Here is a 22,169-nt window from a genome sequence, read left to right on the forward strand (position 1 = left end):
ATAGATTGGTAAGGGTGGGTGGGATGGGGTGGGGTTAGCTATTCCTTTCAAACAGAGGTTGCAACAACAAAACAAGCCCAAACAAAATCAAACTCACCACAAAAAACCTAAAAGGATAATAACTTCCTGAATGTGCAAAGCTAATTTTTCTAGTTCAACCAAAATCTTCTCCCCAAGGAAAGGATAATTGTAAAGTTAGAGTGAAAGCTATAGACAGATTGACACAATAATAAACTCTGGTTAACAAAGTACTCTGAGTTAACCAGAGAAAGGTTAGTAGCCAATGATTAAGTTTTATGAAAATCAAATCACATGTTATATTACCATAAAAATTCCACTGTGCCCTGTTGTGCTTAAGTCCCTCAGTCTTGTCAGAATCTTTGCAACCCTGTATACTGTACCCTGCCAGGCTACTCTGTCCATAGGGATTCTCCAAGCAAGAATACTAGAGTGGGTTACCATGTCCTCCTCCAGATAAAAATCCACTATATTATCACAAGTAACAAACTGATCTTGCAAAGATATTGACCACAACATAACTTGTATGGATAGGGAATAATTACCTCTCCCCTCATTTATAGAACATCTATTTTTTAAAAATTAAATTAATAGCATATAAGATTGTCTAACAGACATCTCCATCAGCCTACACTTCTTAATCAAGAGGATCCTGAAGGTCGTGGATTAAGAATTTATATATTCTATAAAACACTATAAAAACACAAAGAATCATCTACCACTTCTATGCTCAGATCCTAGCTAGATACTTCTAAGATCTTGGTGAAATTCTGTAAGGACAGGAATGTCTATTCTCACTGGAAAAAAAAAAAAAAAAAAAAAAAAAAAGCTTTCCATTTAACTAAAAATATCATTTCTAAAATAGTTTGAATTTTTAAAATAATATACATCCATATTTTCTCACTCTAATTAATGATATGTAAGCAAGCACTGTGTGACTCAGTATTATTTTTTTTTCTATTTTATGAATAACTTTGTGTGTTCTGAGGGATAAGCTAAATAGTGAAACTGAGATTTTTTAGCCTAACAAAAATACATTGACTTTGATGAAAGTTATGTAGTTGGATGAATCCTTTACTCACTATGGGGTTCCCTGGTGGCTCAGCTGGTAAGGAATCCAACTGCAATGCAGGAGACCTGGACTCTATCCCTGGGTTAGGAAGATTACCTGGAGAAGGGAACGCTAACCACTCCAGTGTTCTTACCTGGAGCATTCCATAGACAGAGGAGCCTAGTAGGGTACAGTTCATGGGGTTGCAAAGAGTTGGACATGACTGAGCAAATTTCACTTACTTTTTATAGTACTCATGAAAAATAACTATTTTTTTCTTGTTTATAAAGAAACATTGGGGCCAATATTATTGGAAGGAAGATGCTGGAAAAAGAGGGTCAGATTGAAAAAAAAAATGGTTCTTAGAAATATACTACCATATACTGGGCTTCCCAGGTGGCTTAGTGGTAAATAATCCACCTGCCAATGAAGGAGACACAAAAGATATGAGTTTGATCCCTGGGTCAGAAAGATACCCTGGAGAAGGAAATGGTAACCCACTCCAATATTCCTGCCTGGGAAGTCCCATGGACAGAGAAGCCTAGCGGTATGTAGTCCATGGGGCTGCAAAGAGTCAGACATGACAGAGCATGCACGTACAGACACACACATCATGTATCAGTTCAGTTCAGTTGCTCAGTCATGTCCTACTCTTTGTGACACCATGAATCACAGCACGCCAGGCCTCCCTGTCCATCACCAACTTGCGGAGTTTATTCAAACTCATGTCATTGAGTTGGTGATGCCAGCCAGCCATCTCATCCTCTGTCATCCCCTTCTCCTCCTGCCCCCAATCCCTCCCAGCATCAGGGTCTTTTCCAATGAGTCAACTCTTCACATGAGGTGGCCAAAGTATTGGAGTTTCAGCCTCAGCATCAGTCCTTCCAATGAACACCCAGGACTGGTCTCTTTTAGGATGGACTGGTTGGATCTTCTTGTAGTCCAAGGGACTCTCAAAAGTCTTCTCCAGCACCACAGTTCAAAAGCATCAATTCTTCGGTGCTCAGCTGTCTTCACAGTCCAACTGTCACATCCATACATGACCACTGGAAAAACCATAGCCTTGACTAGACAGACCTTTGTTGGGGGAGATACCCCACATCATATATGAATTATACCAAATGTAAAATACCATATATATTATTTTGCATTGCTCTCAGGCACAGCTTTCTGAGTTTTGTTAGAGATTTTGACAAACATGTTTCTACTTCACACATCATAACATCAAAATGCATTTCAAATAAAACCTACCAGAATGATCATCTAATATAATCTAAATATGATCTCAACAACACCACCATCAAAATAATAAAGTGTAACTGACATTTATTCAGAAAAAAAAAAAAAAAAGAAATACCAGATCTGGGCAATGACTTTGCAGACAAATCAATGTGATCACCAACATTTCTTTCCCATTCCCTCGCCCCTGGGCTAAGTTCTCCCTGATTAAAGTAACTTTTCTCTAAAAAAAAAAAAAAAAAAACAAAACAAAACAAAAAAAAAAAACCAAAAACAAAATGCTGCCACAAGCCAGAAGAGCTTCATGATATGAAATCATGTTGTTTGTAGTCTGATACGACTACATATTGGTTGAATTTCAGAATTTTCCTGATTGTAACATGTGGATTTTTATGGGAAATTGTAAATGATGTCCTAAAATGGTTTTAGGATAGGTGGCTAGTTCACCTTGCCCTTATTAGATAACTAGTTAAATTCTACAGCCCCAGTTGAAGCCTGTGAGAGTGACTATTACAGAGAGATCCTAGCCTCCTGTAGTGCCACATGACCATCATTTAGAAATCAAAAGCATCTGCATCAATGATTGACACATGTTCTAAGGTGGCTCAGACTCCCTCAGCCTTGGTCTTGGGTTACAGACTCTTGACATAATTTTGTCCTTTCAGGTTCTCACTGTGGAATCAGACCACAGGAAAGATATGCTCCATTTGTCACCAGCTTCAATGTGGCGTGGACACTCAGGTCCAAGAATACATATGCTCCATTTTCTCAACATCTTTATAGTTTCCTTCTTTCTCATGCCATATTTTGTTACCAGATATGTAAAAGACACTGGTAAGGTCATAGTTGAGCAGAGACCTAATTAATACAAAGAAGAAGGGCAATGAAGCACTTGGGTGTCTGGAGAAAGAATGTTGAATGCAGGGAAAATTGTAGAGGAAGGTATAAAAATAAGAGCATGCTTAGTGTATTAGCAAAGATCTAATAACTCAGTGTTGATGGAGCACAGGAGATAGCATGAGGATGATAAAGCATCAAAATGTTCCATCAAAGCAGTACACTGCAGACCATTGTAGTACATAGGCTTTTATACTTTCTGAACTGTAAAATCAAAGTAGGATTTTGTGTAGAGAAATGATGAAATCTAAACTACGTTCTCAGAGGGTTACTGCTTGTGTGAAAATGTGCTGTAGGGGGTCAAGAACAGAAGATGATCAATTAAGAACTATTGAAACACTCCCATACTGGTAAAAGATGGTGTACTGGACCAAAATCCTAGCTGGAAAGTAGGTGAGATGTAATCAGGATCTGGATAGATGTTATACCTAACAAGATTTACTGATGAGTTAAACAGGGTGTGAGGACAGAAATAATTCAAAAATAATATAAGATTATTGGCCTGAAAAATCAGAGTGGACTTACTTAACAAGATATGGAAGACTGCAGTGAAAGCAAGATTACAATTTAGGAAGGGGACAGATGTAAAATTTAAAAAAAAAAAATTATTTGGGTATTAGAAATCTGAGGTAGAATTTTGAGGGGCCACTGAATATACAAGACAAGATTTCATAATAGAGACATTTATACATTTGGGGATTTTCAAAACATAGTATTATGATTTGATGTCAAAAAAGTAGATGAGTTTACCTAGCTTTAAAAGAGTATACAGAAATGAGAAATTCCAATATTAGAGAAAATGTACAAATGAGATAAATAAGAAGTAACATTTTAAAAGACTGATAAGTGATAAGGAGTTCACAATATGTCTAAATAAAGTGATAAGAAAATACTTCTAGAAGGCAGAGGTGATAAAATTTGCCAAATTTTTTATGCCCAGTAAGATGAGGCTTTGGGGGAGTAATGACTCTGAAAAGAGCTGCTGCATTTTTATGGTGGAGTTGAAAAACTGACTAGAATATGTTAAAGAAAATACATGAACACAGTAATTATAAACTGGATATGGACACGTCAAGGATTATTATTACCAATTTTTTTAAATAGAAAGAGTCAATAGAGTTTTCTTCTGTTTTAAAGCTTAGTTGTTTTATGATGGCCAATACTTCTTGTGTGTATAAGAGAATACATTTGGTAGAGAAGTAAATAACAGATGATATAACACTGGTGGGGGGAACTGTTGGAGCAATGTCCTTGGAAAGGAAATAGTGAAGAATTGATTTCAAACTGTAGTGTGAACATTTCGTTTTTATTCACAAAAGGGAATGCAGATTATGTGGGCACAAATGCAGGTGCATTGGCAGTTATGGTGGGTGGGAACACAATCATCAGTGGGATTTCCTATCAATTTATTTCCTTAATGGAGTCATAAACAAGGTCATTGATTGAGACCAAAAATTAGGAAAGCTGTTACTAGGGGGCTTATTTTTATTCAATATTTAAGCAGTGTCCTTTAAGTAGCTTCAAGAAGGAGTCAGTTTTGATGCCAAGAATGTAGCAGATCAGAGAAGACGTGGATTATGTAAAAGATCATGTAAAAGAGATGACAGACAGTGAGTCCTAAAAGCCTGTGGCTGATTCATGTCAGTGTATGGCAAAAACCACCACAGTGTTGTAAAGCAATTAGTGTCCAATTAAAATAAATAAACTAATTAATTAAAGAAAAGAAGTATAGGGATTGGGGAAGAGTATATTGAGTGGTCCTGGAGGCTCAGATGGGAAAGAATCTCTCTGCAATGCAGGAGACCCAGGTTCCATCCCTGAGTCAGGAAGATCCCCTGGAGAAGCAAATGGCTACACACTTCAATATTCTTGTCTGGAGAATTCCATGGATAGAGGAGCCTGGCAGGGTACAGTCCATGTGACCGTTAAAAAGTTGGACACAACTTAGTAACTAACATTTTCTTTTCACTTTATATAAAGTGGCCTCTTTAGGTTGGTAAGTTTTTGTAATAACAGACTACTGAAAAGTCTTAGATTCTGGTGGAGATGAGCACAAGTAGAGGTAAAAAGCATGATGTAAGATGCCACATACTTTCAGTGAGGTGATAAATATTGGGAGGAGATGGAAGCTGGTTCACCAAAAATGGGCAAAGATCCCTGGCCCTGGAACCCTGCTTCATTTCCACAGATGATGGTATAGAAGTGAAGTGAAGTAAAAATCACTCAGTTGTGTCTGACTCTTTGCAACCCCATGGACTATACAGTCCACGGAATTCTCCAGGCCAGAATACTGGAGTGGGTAGCCATTTCCTTCTTCAGCAGATCTTCCCAACCCAGGATTGAACCCAGGTCTCCTACATTGCAGGTGGATTCTTTACCAGCCGAGCCACAGGGGAAGCCCAAGAATACTGGAGTGGGTAGCCTATTCCTTCTCCAGAGGATTTCCCAACCCCGGAATGAACCGGGGTCTCCTGCATTGCAGATAGATTCTTTCCCAGCTGTGCTACCAGGGAAGACCTGATGGTGTAGAAGCCTAGTCTTATTTCCCACTGCTGAAGTGTGGAAATTCTCAGTATCACAATTTCCTTAGAATTTATAACTAAGTCTTATTTGCTTTGTCTATAGGTAGATCTTAAAATCTGAACATCAAAAAGAGAATATATGTCATTATGGTTACATATTGTTGATTGCAGGGCCATATTTGTTTTCATTTTTATTTATTTTTTAAACTTCTGTTGTAGTTGTTCAGTCTCTAAGTCATTCACTTGCAACCCAATAGACCTCAGTGTGCTAGGCTTCCGAGTCCTTCATTATCTTTTGGATATCTCAAACTGATGTTCATTGAGTTAGTGATGATATCCAACTATGTCATTCTCTGTCTCCCACTTCTCCTTCTGCCCTTAATCTGTCTCATCATCACGGTCTTTTCCAATGAGTTGGCTCTTCACATTAGGAGGCCAGTTTTGGTGCAAAACACAGGAAATTATCCAGTGCTTCTAGCATTGACATTAATGTTTTACATATTTCCTTCAGTTCAGTTCAGTCGCTCAGTCATGTCTGACTCTTTGCGACCCCATGAATAACAGCACGCCAGGCCTCCCTGTCCATCACCATCTCCTGGAGTTCACTCAGACTCACGTCCATCGAGTCGGTGATGCCATCCAGCCATCTCATCCTCTGTCGTCCCCTTTTCCTCCTGCCTCCAATCCCTCCCAGCATCAGAGTCTTTTCCAATGAGTCAACTCTTCGCATGAGGTGGCCAAAGTACTGGAGTTTCAGCTTTAGCATCATTCCTTCCCAGGGCTGATCTCCTTCAGAATGGACTGGTTGAATCCCCTTGCAGTCCAAGGGACTCGCAAGAGTATTCTCCAACACCACAGTTTAAAAACATCAATTCTTCGGTGCTCAGCTTTCTTCACAGTCCAACTTTCACATCCATACATGACCACAAGAAAAACCATAGCCTTGACTAGACAGACCTTTGTTGGCAAAGTAATGTCTCTGCTTTTGAACATGCTATCTAGGTTGGTCATAACTTTCCTTCCAAGGAGTAAGCGTCTTTTAATTTCATGGCTGCAGTCACCATCTGCAGTGATTTTGGAGCCCAGAAAAATAAAGTCTAACACTGTTTCCACTGTTTCCCCATCTATTTGCCATGAAGTGATGGGACCAGATGCCATGATCTTCGTTTTCTGAATGTTGAGCTTTAAGCCAACTTTTTCACTCTCCACTTTCACTTTCATCAAGAGGCTTTTGAGTTCCTCTTCACTTTCTGCCATAAGGGTGGTGTCATCTGCATATCTAAGGTTATTGATATATCTCCTGGCAATCTTGATTCCAGCTTGTGCTTCTTCCAGCCCAGCATTTCTCATGATGTACTCTGCATATAAGTTAAATAAGCAGGGTGAAAGTATACAGTCTTGACATACTCCTTTTCCTATTTAGAACCAGTCTGTTGTTCCATGTCCAGTTCTAATTGTTGTTTCCTGACCTGCATATAGGTTTCTCAAGAGTGTTTCTCAAGAAGCAGGTCAGGAGGTCTGGTATTCCCATTTCTTTCAGAATTTCCCACAGTTTATTGTGACCCACACAGTCAAAGGCTTTGGCATAGTCAATAAAGCAGAAATAGATGTTTTTCTGAAACTCTCTTGCTTTTTCCATGATCCAGCAGATGTTGGCAATTTGATCTCTGGTTCCTCTGCCTTTTCTAAAACCAGCTTGAACATCTGGAATTTCATGGTTGATGTATTTCTGAAGGCTGGCTTGGAGAATTTTGAGCATTACTTTACTAGCGTGTGAGATGAGTGCAATTGTGAGGTAGTTTGAGCATTCTTTGGCATTGCCTTTCTTTGGGATTGGAATGAAAACTGATCTTTTCCAGTCCTGTGGCCACTGCTGAGTTTTCCAAATTTGCTGGCTGCTTAAAATTATGCTACATTTTATGCAGCTGCATATTTAGACTATTGATTTGACTGTATACTGCCTTTTCCAGAAATTTCTGGCTACTTTTCTCCTTCATCAAATTAAAAGAAAATAAGTTGATTTCACATAACTGCATGTGACCCTGAGTCTCCTGACTGTTTTTTCCTTTCACCTCTTATCTTAGAACTTTGATTGTTCTTAAGAAAACAGTCCTACAGACATGTTTGTATTAATTCTACTGCACAAATCTTCAACTTGGATTATTTTTTTTTTTACTACTTTTCTGTGTTATGCTTACTTTTACTGCATGCTAAATCTTGCCACCACACTGTCATTAAGTGAATAATAATATATAGTAATTTAATATGAAAAGTCAATACAAGAAAATTATCTGCATAAATATTGCTGAAAATATTGCTAAAAATATTCTTGAATTTTCCATCAATAATATTTACATATTTTAAGTTTTAGATTCCAAATTATTTTTATTAAGTGTTTTAAAATAATTTCCCATTGTTTTATAATAAACAGGAGTTATGAGAACTCTGTGGCCAATTAAAATCTACTTTATTATGACATAATTTATGTGATTTTTGTGTGTGTGTTTGATGGTAATGTTTTTCTCTATCCATCTCCTTGGAATCTTTAAAAATTTCTACTTATTCTTGGGATTCTGAAATTCATTGTGGCTGTTTCTTGATTCAGGTCATATTTCATTTATCTTAATTGTTTTTCAAAGTTGTGAGGAAAGAGTAATGCCAATATTCCTTCAAAATAAAGTTGTATGTTGGATTTTAAGATATTTTGCTCTATAATATGAAATTTCTTTTCATATTTTTAAAATCTTCTAGAGCTTCCATTAGGGTCTTTGGCAATCTGTTTTGTGTTCAAACTCCAAGTATGTGTTCTTAGTCTGTTCAGGTTGCTACAACAAAATACCACCAACAACGTGTTAAATAACAGTTCTTATTTATCATAGTTTTAGAGGCTAAAAATTGAAGTTCAAGGTGACATGGTCATGTTCTGGTAAGGGACTTCTTCCTGGTTCATAGCTGTCTTTTTTGGCTCTTTTCTCACACAATTGTTTTTCAGTTACTCAGTCAAGTCCAACTCTTTGTGACCCCAAGGACTGCAACACACCAGGCTTCCTTATCCTTCACTATTTCCCAGTGTTTGCTCAAACTCATTTCCATTGAGTTGGTGATGCCATGCAACCATCTCATCCTCTGCCATTGCCTTCTCCTCCTGCTCTCAATCTTTCCCAGCATCAGGGTCTTTTCTAAAGAGTCAGTTATTTGCATCAGGTGGCCAAAGTACAGGAACTTCAGCTTAATCATCAGTCTTTCCAATGGATATTCAGGGTTGATTTCTTTAAGATTGACTGGTCTGATCTCCTTGCTGTCCAAAAGACTCTCAAGAGTCTTCTCCAGCAACACAATTTGAAACCATCAGTTCTTTGGTGTTCAGCCTTCTTTATGGTCTAACTCTCAGATCCACACATGACTACTGGAAAAACCATAGCTTTGAATAGAAGGACCTTTGTTGGCAAAGTGATATCTCTGCTTTTTAATATGTTGTCTAGGTTTGTCATAGTTTTTCTTCCAAGGAGCAAGTCTTTTAATTTTGTGGCTGCTGTCACTGCAGTGATTTTGGAGCCCAAGAAAATAATCTGTCACTGTTTCCATTGTTTTTCCATCTATTTGCCATGAAATTATGAGACTGAATGCCATAATCTGTTTTTTGAATACTGAGTTTTAAGTCAGCTTTTTCACTCTCCTCTTTCACATTCATCTAGAAGCTCTTCAGTTCCTCTTCATGTTCTACCATAAGAGTGGTGCCTGAGGTTGGTGTCTGCATATCTTAAGTTGTTGATATTTCTCCTAGAAACTTTGATTTCAGCTTGTGCTTCACCCAGCCTTGAATTTCACATGATGTCCTCTGCATAGAAGTTCAATAAGCAAGGTGACAGTATAAAGCCTTGGTGCTCTCTTTGCCCAGTTTAGAATCAGTCCATTGTTTCATGTCCAATCCTAACTGTTGCTTCTTGACCTGCATACAGATTTCTCAGGAGGCAGGTAAAGTTGTCTGGTATTCATATTTCTTTTAGAATTTTCCAGTTTGCCCCCTATTTGCCATAAAGTGATGGGAGTGGATGCCATAATATTTGGTTTAGGGTAAGAGGCAGGAATTTATTCTTGTTCTACAAGGCCTCTGAATATCAAATTGTACTAAGCTTTACTGTGGCCTACCTGTCTCCACAATGAGCCATTAACTTTCTCCCAAGATGATTACTTTCTGTGATGAAGATCTTCTGATATTTTATTTTGAAAAGTGATTTGTAAACATAACAATATCATAAATTAGGAGACATTTGGGAAACTTTTGGACATGTCTATGTTCTAGCACATTTTCCCCAAATATTAACATATGGAAATATTCTTTTATGATAAATCATTTTTGTCATTTCTTTTCTGTATTAGTTATACTTTTACATTTATGCTCAAAAATATACAAATGTGTTGGGGGATTATGTTGTCTATGCCTTTCATTTCACTTGTTCTAACTTGTTCACAAGTTCTAACTTGATCTGATATAGCTGATATAGTTGAGGACTGATGGCTGCAGATTCTCCCACTCTGTTCTCTCCATTAACATATTTATGCAATGCTTCACCAAGATGTTCCCTCCCTAACTTTACTTTAGTCTGAAGTTATTGTATTTGGCCCTTTTTTTTATCTCAGTTTGATTTCAGGAGGTATGGCAAATGATTCAAGATCACAGGAAGAGAAAACTGTAATTCAGAAAGATACATGCACCCCAGTGTTTTGTAGCAGCACCATTTACAATAGCCAAGACATAGAAGCCACCTAGATGTCATCTACAGATGAATGGATAAAGATGTGGTACATATATATAATGGAATATTAGTCATAGAAAAGAACAAAATAATGTCATTTGCAGCAACATGGATGAACCTAGAGATTATACTAGGTAAAGTAAGTCAGAAAGAGAAAGACAAATATATGATATCACATATATGGAATCTAAAATATCATGCAAATGAGTGTACTTACAAAACATAAATGGACTCACTCACAAACATAGAAAACGAATGCATGGGTACAAGAAGGGATGTGGAGGGATAAATTAGGAGTTTGGGATTAACAAATACACACTACTATAGATAAAATAGCTAACAAGGACCTACCATACAACAGAAGGAACTATACTCAACATTTTGTGATAATCAATAAGAAAAAAAGAATCTGAAAAAGAATACATATGCATATATTTACAATTTACAATTTATATATACATAATAATGAATCACTTTTCTCTATACCTGAAAACGAACACATTGTAAAAAAATTCTACTTCAATAAATTATTAAATAAATATTTTCAAAGAATTGAAAAATAAAATATAACTGCAAAAAAGTGATGGCACAATGAGAATGGTGAATTAAGAAGAGTTGACTGGAGGGTCTTTCTGCACAAGGTAAAATATTTCAACAAGGGAGATACAATACCCCAGGAGCAAGGTTAGGGAGTCATAACACCTGATCCTTATGCATGAACTCCTGACCTATGATGGGTGGGCTAGACTGAAGTGTTCAAGCTGATTTTTGTTGTTTTTTTCCCATTTATCTGATGCTTTGGTGGCTATATTAGTTTCCTAGCTCAGTTTAACAAAGGACTACAAACAGGGAAGCTTAAAATAACAGAAATATATTTTAAGAAGGCTAGGAGTCTGAAGTCAAGGTGTTGACAGGGCCATACTTTCTTTGAAACATGTAAAGGAGAATCCTTCTTTGCCTCTTATAGGTTCTGGTGCTTGCTGTCAATCATTGGCCTTCTTGGTGTGCCTATACATTATTCCAATCTCTGCCTCCTTTGTCACATGGATGCATGGATGTTTCCTCCTGTTTGTTCATATCACATTGTCTTCTTCTTTTTTTTTTTTTTTTATAAGGATAGCAGTCATATTGGAATAAGGGCCTACCTACTCCAGTAAGATCTTAACTATTTACATCTGCTGCTACTGCTAAGTCACTTCAGTCGTGTCCGACTCTGTGTGACCCCATAGAGGGCAGCCCACCAGGCTCCCCCGTCCCTGGGATTCTCCAGGCAAGAACACTGGAGTGGGTTGCCATTTCCTTCTCCAATGCATGAAAGTGAAAAGTGAAAGTGAAGATGCTCAGTCGTATCCGACTCTTAGCTACCTACTACACTGATCCTATTTTCACATAAGCTTGCATTCTGAGATGCTTAGAGTTAGAATTTCAACCTATCTTTTGGAGGAAGGACTCAATTTAATTCATAACTATGAGGATGGTTGGAAGCATGGTCTTAGTTTGGACTGTTTACATTTTTGGCACTCTCAGGGTGGCCAGACTTCTTATATCTGAGCTGGATTCCTCCAGAGTAAGTGTTCTAAGAGACAGGAGGTGGAACATGCCAGGCTCTCAAAATCTAAGTTCAGACTGGTGCTATATTTCACCCAGAGTCTATTGATCAAAGTTGTTAATTTCTCCAACTGATTCAAGGGAAAGGCAATTTCTAGTCAAAGGCATAAGTGAAAAATAATTTAAAGTCATCTTATTTTACTACAGACCTCAGTTAATCTAACCCAAATTTTCATTCCTGGGTCCAAGATCACAGTGGTCTTATTCTTAATGGGCTACCATATATTACATGGACCAGTATTACTGAGCAAGGGAACGTTAAGAAGTGCTGATGGGAAGTCCCTAGAAATTTCAGAGATAGAACTTATTATTCTATGAGGCATCAATTCAAATTACTCTTTATAAGTGGAATCAAGCAACCGATTGATGAGTCAACTCTTCTGACCACTGGGCAAGGTGAGTGAAGAATTCAGAATAACTTTGTGCAGTGTTAGCTTCTAAATTATTGCAGTCTTCACTGTGTTCTCTGGTATAATCATCCCCTGTTTTGATTCTAGGCCATCAAAACCTATTGATTCTAAGTTCATTCTAATGGAAAACATAATGTCCTTAAAGGAATCACTGGGCATGGTCATGAAAGTAGACACTACCTGCCTCTCCATTGCTCTCTAAGAAAGTCATGGAGAAGATTCCAGTCATATCAGTCAATGGTTAAGGGAAAATATATTCACATCCTATAGGAAATAACTCTAATCTCAAACACATTGCATCTCACCTGGCATGCTATTCCATTATTCCACCAAGTCAGTTACTTCTTGTTGACAGGCACATATTAATCTTTATAAATTCTGTATGATTATACTTTGTCATAAAAATGAGTTTGTTGGTCAGAGGTACTATTATGTAGAATATGAAACAAGCAAGGTAACAGTACAAGAAAATTGATATATAAAAATGTTCTTTGCCACTTGAATATATATTGCTTCTGATTACTTTTGGTGATATAAATGGAAAAGAATGCACTTACTAGCTTAAGAAGTACATACCAGATGTCTGGGTTTGTTGTGATTTGCTACTGCAAATATACCCCATATGGAACTATGGTTGGAATTAGAGTCAATTCCAGATTTACGATATAATAATACACAGTCATTTTCCACAACCTGTTTGACTTTTGCACAGGCAAAAGGTGAAGAGATATGAAGTAAAACTTGTTAATCCTGCATTTTTAAAATCATTGATTTTTGCATTAATTTCTGAACTCCCCTCAGAAATCTCTCAGGGATACTATAGTGCTTCCCTCACTTCCACCCTTTTGAATATAAGGGGATATAGATGAAAAGATTTCAATGAATATTAATTTGAGTAAACTCGGGGAGATAGTGAAGGACAGGAAAGCCTGGCGTGCTGCAGGGCATGGGGTCGCAAAAAGTCAGACTTGACTTAGGGGCTGAACAACAGCAACAGAGATGAGAGGCACTTCCAAGGACTTACTATTTGGTTCTTCCTTTCATAATATCACTCTATGGATCAGGGATCATTGTTGGAAATTTTCCAGTTTTTAAATTAGACCATTTTTGATTGTACAGGTTGGAACTAAAGAAACACTCTTAGTAGTAGTATGGGTCATGGTCCCCACTGGACCATCTGAGAAGCGGGCTCAGAACAACACTCCATAAATCATGAAACTTTACGTGTGACTGGTGTTACAGTTTTCAGGAACTGGCATCAAAGATACTTTTTAACTGAGTGGAAATTCAAAATATTTCCCTTGTCTTAATAACTAGTCACTGTATAAATCACTACAGGTCCTACTGTATGACACTTGAAAAGATTCATTGTGGTTACATTACAGAGTCCTTCAAAGAAATTTTCTAGCCCCTCAGTCAAGAGGATGCAGGTACAAATTGACTTCAATTTGGCAATGGAATAAGAAAATATGAAATGCCTGTGTAATCAACTGAATCAATTCACCCCAACAGATCTAGAATATTTTTCTGTTTATGTATGTGACATAGCACTTTAATATACCACCCTATGATATATGGACTCCACGACAAATCATACACAAGAGTCTATTAATAGTACCCACCCCATCAATGTCCCTTATTAGTAACCAAATTCACTCCTCTTATTCCCTCAGACACCCAGTGCTCACATTGACCAAACCAGCCAGAAGGTACCGAAATCAGCTTGATACAGAATAAAGAGACTTGTTTCTCAGGCTAAATAACATTGAATAATGAAATACAAAAATGCAAAAATAATAATAATAATGATAATACCCAGCTCAGATGTAAGAATTATCTTGACAACTACATTTTCCATTTTAATTAAAACAACCTTTCAGTGATTATTTTATATTTTATTCACAATGCTTTGACTATAGTATAAAAGGTTAAATTATATCATTTGTTTCATATTCTATACTGAGAAGTCTAATCAGGTAAAAATACATTTGTTTCATGCTCTATACTGAGAAGTATTATCAGATCTGTTTGATAGGAATGAATACCACACAAAATACCAATATCATAGTTAGATATCCTGTCCTGGATATGATTTTAAATTGCATAGGAGCAGCAAGATCTTTTTTGACTCAACTCCTAGAGTCATGAAAATAAAAACAAAAATAAAAAAATGGGACCTAACTAAACTTAAAACTTTTACACATCAAAGGGAACCATATGTGTTCATTTGTGTCCAACTCTTTACAGCCTCATGGACTACAGCCCACCAGGCTCCTCTGCCCATGGAATTCTCCAGGCATGAATACTTGAGTGGGGTGCCATTTCCTACTCGAGGGGGTCTTTCCAATCCAGGGACCGAAACTGAGTCTTTTACATCTCCTGCACTGGCAGGTAGATTCTTTACCACTAATGTCACCTGGGAAGCCCACAAGAAAACCATAGCTAAGATGAAAAGAAAATCTTAAGAATGGGAGAAAATGTCTGCAAATGAAACCACTAACAAAGAATTAACCTCCAAAATATACACAAAATAGACAAACAGCTCATGCAGCTCAGTATCAAAAAAAATAAAAGGGGACGGGCAGAAGTTGTAAATAGACATTTCTCCAAAGAATACATACAGATGACCAATAAACACATGAAAATATACTCAACATCACTAATTATTAGAGAAATGCAAATCAAAACTACAATGAGGTATCACCTCATACCTGTCAGAATGGCCATCATCAGAAAAATCTACAAAGAATAAATGCTGGAGAGTGTGTGTAGAATAGGGAGGGAATCCTCCTACACTGTTGGTGGGAATGTAAATTGATACAGAATTGACACATTCTGTATCAATGTAAATTGATACAGAACAATATGGAGTTTCCTTTCTTAAAAAAAAAAAAAAAAAAAAAACTAAAAATAGAATTACCAGCAATCCCACTCCTGGGCATATACCCAGAAAAAAACATAGTTCAAAAAGTTACATGCATCCCAGTGTGCATTCCAGCACTCTCACAGAGGCCAAGACATGAAAAAAACCTAAATATCCATCAACAAATAAAGATGTGGTAAATGTATACAATGGAATATTACTCAGCCAAAAAATATATGAACAAAATTGTGTCATTTACAGAGACATGGATCTACCTAGAGATTATCATACAGAGTGAACTAAGTCAGAAAGAGAAAAATATCATATATTAATGCATATATATATGGAATATAGAAAAATAGTCTGGATCATATTATATGCAAATCAAAAATAGAGCCACAGATGTAGAGAATAAGTGAACTGATACAAAGAGGGAAAGAAGGAATGAATTAAGAGCTTGGGATTGACAATATATATATACAACTGACACTAAATATAAAATAGATAATGAGAACCTAGCGTTTAGTGGGAACTCTACTCAATACTTTGCGGTGACCTAAGTGGCAAAGAAATCCAAAAGAGAGAGGATATATGTAAACATATAGCTGATTCACTTTTCTGTGTAGCAGAAACCCAACATTTTAGAGCAACTATACTCTAATAAAAATAAAAATATATAAATTGCATAGAGGATAATTGAACTTGACTATGTGGGACATTTTCAAAATTGAATTTGAGAAGGAAATAAATGCATGGGAATGCATGTTTCTATGCATAAATGTGTATATATCTGAATAAGCAAAGGGTGAACAGAGATATACATCTCTAATTTAATTTCTTTTTAAAAATTTAAATGTATACAAAACGGAAACTGCTGACCTAATGATAAAAACATGGAAATATGGGCCTAAGCACTACATAGTGAAAGTCACTCAGTCTTGTCCTACTCTTTGTGACCCCATGAAATATACAGTCCATGAAATATTTTAGGCCAGAATATTGGAGTGGGAAGCTTTTCCCTTCTCCAGGGGAAGTACTGTATGATTTCTACCATATTGAGATTATCAGTTGATGAAGTGAATGAAGCCACAATATAAATGGGGAAAATACAAAAGACGGAGATAATTTGTTTCTTTATTTTTCTCCCAAGTGCCTGCTTCCAGTAATCACTGTGGCCAAATTATCCCATGCAGTTGCCTGGAATAAATATTCATTCTAATTAAATCTCCTATTCAATTGAGCTCAATATGAACATGTGCCACTTACATATGGAGAGCAACAAGTAATTTTTAGGAGGTAATTTAATCAATATTCCTAATTGTAATTGCTCAACATTATTTCTACACTTCTAGAGAACTCACAAATATATTCTATTCTTTATAATAGATCTCCAAAGAGAAGTGACAATTAATAAGACTTTGCCTCTGATTCTTAAATAAGCATTTTTAATCTTTGACTTGGTGCATTTTGTTAACTGCTACTTCTAGTTAAAATGAAAGATTATAGCACTTTAAGTTACTACTGAGTAATCAAAATGTATTTACAGAGAAACTATTAGTCTCTACAGAACTGAGTTTCACAAAGAAGCCTTTTTTCTTTTCTTAAATTACATTAATATATGTTATATTAGTTTCAACAATCTTCACAATAGGAACACAGACATAGCAGGAGGAAAAGCACGACTTCTGGCACTTTTGTATGTAGAAAGTGATTTGTTTATCTCATTAGTAAAATCAACTGAGTGAAACCAAACTGGATATGCCTGAAAGATTCTGTGGGTGCAATGCTCGTGGAAAGTACATACATGGCAGTGCAGTAGACGAAACAATTAAATATTTCACTTGTATGAGACTTTCTTAACGTGCCTTAAGAATTGTATATAGATCTAAACTGTATCATTCATTTGGACCTCATGAAATCCTTCCTAAGCTGTAAAACTGTATTAAAATATATTATAGTTTCTACTGGGAAACAAAAAAGACTGTATCTGTGAAATAAAAAATAATATCTTCATTAAACAAAGTGTCATAGGAAGATAAATCTTGAATATTTATGCATTTTGCAAATTTTAACAATTTTATCTACTTTTCAAATAGTATTAGGTAACAGAATTGCTGTGTCTTCCATAATTAAATGGGGTTTAATGTTTATATATATATAGTCTTTATATTGATGAAATTGCTATAAATTAGGATAAAGGTACTTATGTATTTATATACACATGTTTACATGTTTATATTATACAGGTTGATATATGCATATGTGTTTGCTTATAGTAATTTAATTAATAATTATATAATTTAAATTGCTTTTGTAGCTTTTACTTCTAGATAGGAATATCTTGTATTACAAAACTTCTAATGAATACAAAAAAAAAAAAAAAAACTAATACCCTGATTGTTTTAATTTCTATAGGGACCATCCTCAGAGATAACTGTGAAATCAATTTGCCTAAAGTCCATAAGTTCTGTCCAGGGGGCAGGAGGTGGCTTGGATGTGGGAGGGGCCAGGATATGATGTCTGTCACAGTTATAACTATCATCATTATTAAATATCTATATATTATTTTTGAAATTGAATAATTAAATTCCAGCAAAGAAACACTAGTTATCCCTACCGAAAGTAGGACGGTGACAATGGATTCATGATTGTGAAACTTTGAGCATTTCTGACATAATTTAGAGACATGTTTTAAAAGGGGAGAAGATACTTAAAGACTTGGTAAGAAAACAGTTATTGGATTTTAGATGAAATATTGGTTATGAGGTGATGATGAGTCACATAGGGCTTAGGTGTATTCCAAAGCATGTATGTTGAAAATGCAGAACTAACAAAAAGGGGTCACATTTAGAAATGGTCATACATAATTTAAAAAAAAAATGCAGAGATTAACCACAGATTAAGAGTAAAGTAGAGGTCCATGGATAAATAAAGCCAAAGGAGAGAGATTCAAGGAGCACTGAAATAATATCAGCATTTCTGCTACTGCTAAGTCCCTTCAGTCATGTCCGACTCTGTGCGACCCCAGAGATGACAGCCCACCAGGCTCCCCCGTTCCTGGGATTCTCCAGGCAAGAACACTGGAGTAGGTTGCCATTTCCTTCTCCAATGCACGAAAGTGAAAAGTGAAAGTGAAGTCGCTCAGTCATGTACAACTCTTAGCGACCCCATGGAATGCAGCCCACCAGGCTCCTCCGTCCATGGGATTTTCCAGGCAAGAGTACTGGAGTGGGGTGCCATTGCCTTCTCCATAAACATTTCTAGAAAAATTAAAAAAAAATAGATATTACTTTTAGGAAGTGTCACATAAATTGGGAATTTGGACTTTTTCCCTGTAAAATTATAATGGTTGTGGTTATAACTCAGTACCTTGTGTAGTTTTGTGGCTGAAGTGTAGAGGCAACAGATATGTAGAACGAGGTACAAAAGAAAAGAAAGAGTCTATAGAAATCTTACACCAAAATCTTGCTTTAGAGATAACTCGGGGATACGCGATGCAGAGAACATATAGGTAATGTGGGGAAACTGAATGTAAGGAAAGAGGATTAAAAATGTGATCCTTGTCCCAGAGCACTAGAAAAGAAACAGAACATTAAGGAAGTTTACATAGGAGAAATCAGATTGTTCCAACTGATAACTGAAACATCAATGGGAAATGTGCTATTAGGTTATTTTCAGAATATAAGATGAGCATTAGGAAATTCACATAACAACAAGATTTTAGAAACAGGGCTAGATATCAGGGTTTTGATCTTAGGTCTCAGCATCTAGCAAAGACACAGTTCTGAAAAACTAATATTGTACACTAAATAATACTTATGTATACAAATAGACATCTAGTTACATAATGTCAGCTATAGAACACACATCCCCCCAAAAAAATAAACCTGTTTGTTAGAACGAAGTTGCCAGAACAAAACTGAAAGTTAAGGTTTTTCTCTTTCTAGCCCAAACTCTTCCTGTCTATAATCTATTTCCCCCAACATCTAAGTCTCACTCTCTGAAGACAGGATTAGGATAGGCTGAGCCTGGAGGCCCACAGGGAATGCTTTAGGATGAATAAGAGGGTAGCATCTGGTCTTCTATCAAGTTACAGAGCATGAACTTGCAGTGAGCCAGCTTTTAAAAGTTCTCTTTGTTCTTGTTATTTGTTTGTAACTTGAGATCTGGGGTGGCAGGCCAGATGCATGTTTATTTACTTACTTTGAAATTAGTTACTTCATTTTAATTGGAGAATAATCACTTTACAATATTGTGGTGGGTTTTGCCAAACATTGACATGAATCAGCCATAGGTACACATGTGTCCTCTCATCCTGAAACCCTCAGTTCCCTCCCCACCCTATCCCTCTGGATTGTCCCAGTGCACCAACTTTGAATGCACTGCTTCATGCATCAAACTTGCACTGGTAATCTATTTTATACATGGTAATATATATGTTTCAGTGTTATCCTCTCAAATCATCCTTCCCTCACCTTCTCCTACAGAGTTCAAAAGTCCGTTCTTTACATATGTGTCTCTTTTGGTGTCATGCATATAGGGTCATCACTACCATCTTTCCATATATACGCATTAATATACAGTATTGGTGTTTCTCTTTCTGACTTACTTCATGTTGTATAATAGGCTCTAGTTTCATCGACCTCATTAGAACTGACTCAAATGCATTCTTTTTTATTATAGCTGAGTAATATTCCATTGTGTAAACATACCACAATTTTCTTATCCATTCATCTGCTTATGGACATCTAGGTTGCTTCCATGCCCTAGCTGTTGTAAACAATACTGCAGTGAACACTGGGGTGCATGTGTCTCTTTCAATTCTGGTTTCCTTGGTGTGTACACCCAGCAGTGGGATTGCTGTGTCATCAGTTCAGTTCAGTTAGTCATGTCCTACTCTTTGCAACCCCATGAACCGCAGCACACTCGGCTTCCCTGTCCATCACCAACTCCCAGAGTTCACCCAAACCCATGTCCATTGAGTCGGTGATGCCATCCAACTACCTCATCCTCTGTCATCCCCTTCTCTTCCTGCCTGCAATCGTTCCCAGCATCAGGGTCTTTTCAAATGAGTCAGCTCTTCCCATCAGGTGGCCAAAGTATTGGAGTTTCAGCTTCAGCATCAGTCCTTCCAATGAATATTCAGGACTGATTTCCTTTAGGATGGACTGGTTGCATCTCCTTGCAGTCCAAGGGACTCTCAAGAGTCTTCTCCAACACCACAGTTCAAAAGCATCAATTCTTCAGCACTCAGCCTTCTTCACAGTCCAACTCTCACATCCATACATGACCACTGGAAAAACCATAGCATTGACTAGACGGACCTTTGTTGACAAAGTAATGTCTCTGTTTTTCAATATACTGTCTACGTTGGTCATAACTTTCCTTCCCAGGAGTAAGTGTCTTTTAATTTCATGGCTGCAATCACCATCTACAGTGACTTTGGAGCCCAGCAAAATAGTCAGCCACTGTTTCCACTGTTTTCCCATCTATTTGCCATGAAGTGATGGGACCAGATGCCATGATCTTCGTTTTCTAAATGTTGAGCTTTAAGCCAACTTTTTCACTCTCCTCTTTCACCTTCATCAAGAGGCTCAATAGTTCTTCACTTTCTGCCATAAGGGTGGTGTCATCTGCATATCTGAGGTTATTGATATTTCTCCCAGCAATCTTGATTCTAGCCTGTGCTTTCTCCAGCCCAACCTTTCTCATGATGTACTCTGTATATAAGTTAAATAAGCAGGGTGACAATATACAGCCTTGACATACTCCTTTTCCTATTTGGAACCAGTGTGTTGGTCCATGTCCAGTTCTAACTGCTTCCTGACCTGCATATGGCAGTTCTATTTCCAGATTTTTAAGGAATCTCCACACTCTTCTCCATAGTGGTTGTAACAGATTGCAATCCTACCAACAGGGCATGTTTAAAGAGCTAAGGTAGGGAGGTTTGTTGATCCAGTAGCTAAAACCCCACACTCTTGCTGGGGACCCAATTTGATCCCTGGTCAGGAAGCTAGATCCCACATACTTCAAGTAAAAGATCTCACATGACACATCTAAGAAACAAGACAGCCAAATAAATAAATATTTTAAAAAATAATAATAAACATTTAAGGGAGGGTATTTCTGGAAAAATGCAGCAGTCCTAGTAACAGTTTTAGGTTTTTCTGATTACCACATTAAAATAGGCAAACAATTAGGTAGCAAAATCAAAAGCTCCTAGACAGCATCTAAAATAACCATTAATCTCCAGGAGACCAGCATAATATTCATGTTGGTTTGGTGAAAGCAGACAGAAATGATGGGATATCTGATGAGAATTGTTGTTGTTATTCAGCCACTAAGTCATGTCTGACTCTTTCTGATCCCATGGACTGCAGCACACTGGGCTTCCCTGTCCTTCGCTATCTCCTGGAGTTTGTTCAAACTCATGTCCATTTAGTCAGTGTTGCCATTCAGCTCTTTTATGTTCTGTTGCCCCTTCTCTTGCTCTCAATCTTTCCTAGCATCAGGGCCTTTTCCAATGACTTGGCTCTTCACATCAGGTGGCCAAAGTATTGGAGCTTCAGCATCAGTCCTTCCAATGAATGTTTAGGGTTGATTTCCTGTAGGATTGACTGGTAGAATAGGCAAACAATAAAATAGCCTAAAGATAATCACAGGAAGGCACTATGGTCTCAAGGAAAATAGTCTGAAATCAGAAGGCACTTCGCCTGGTCTGATAGCAGAGTTTAGTGCACTTGCAGTGAGAACTCATGAGCTGGAATAGTCTAGCTATCATGAACTTCCAGGGCTCAGACCTCC

The 22,169-nt window shown here is 37.1% G+C and overlaps 1 long non-coding RNA gene across 1 annotated transcript in view; it reads right to left on the bottom strand.

Moving 5' to 3' along the window:
* Positions 1-1,778: 1,778 nt before the first annotated feature.
* Positions 1,779-22,169, bottom strand: part of LOC129652813 (uncharacterized) — a 32,309-nt gene continuing 11,918 nt past the window's right edge. Inside the window, exon 3 of the long non-coding RNA XR_008714754.1 lies at positions 1,779-2,115. This is a non-coding gene — a long non-coding RNA (uncharacterized LOC129652813). The remainder of the gene's footprint in view (positions 2,116-22,169) is intronic.

The sequence above is a fragment of the Bubalus kerabau genome, chromosome 5 (assembly GCF_029407905.1).
Source record: "Bubalus kerabau isolate K-KA32 ecotype Philippines breed swamp buffalo chromosome 5, PCC_UOA_SB_1v2, whole genome shotgun sequence".
Taxonomy (NCBI): Eukaryota; Metazoa; Chordata; class Mammalia; order Artiodactyla; family Bovidae; genus Bubalus; species Bubalus kerabau.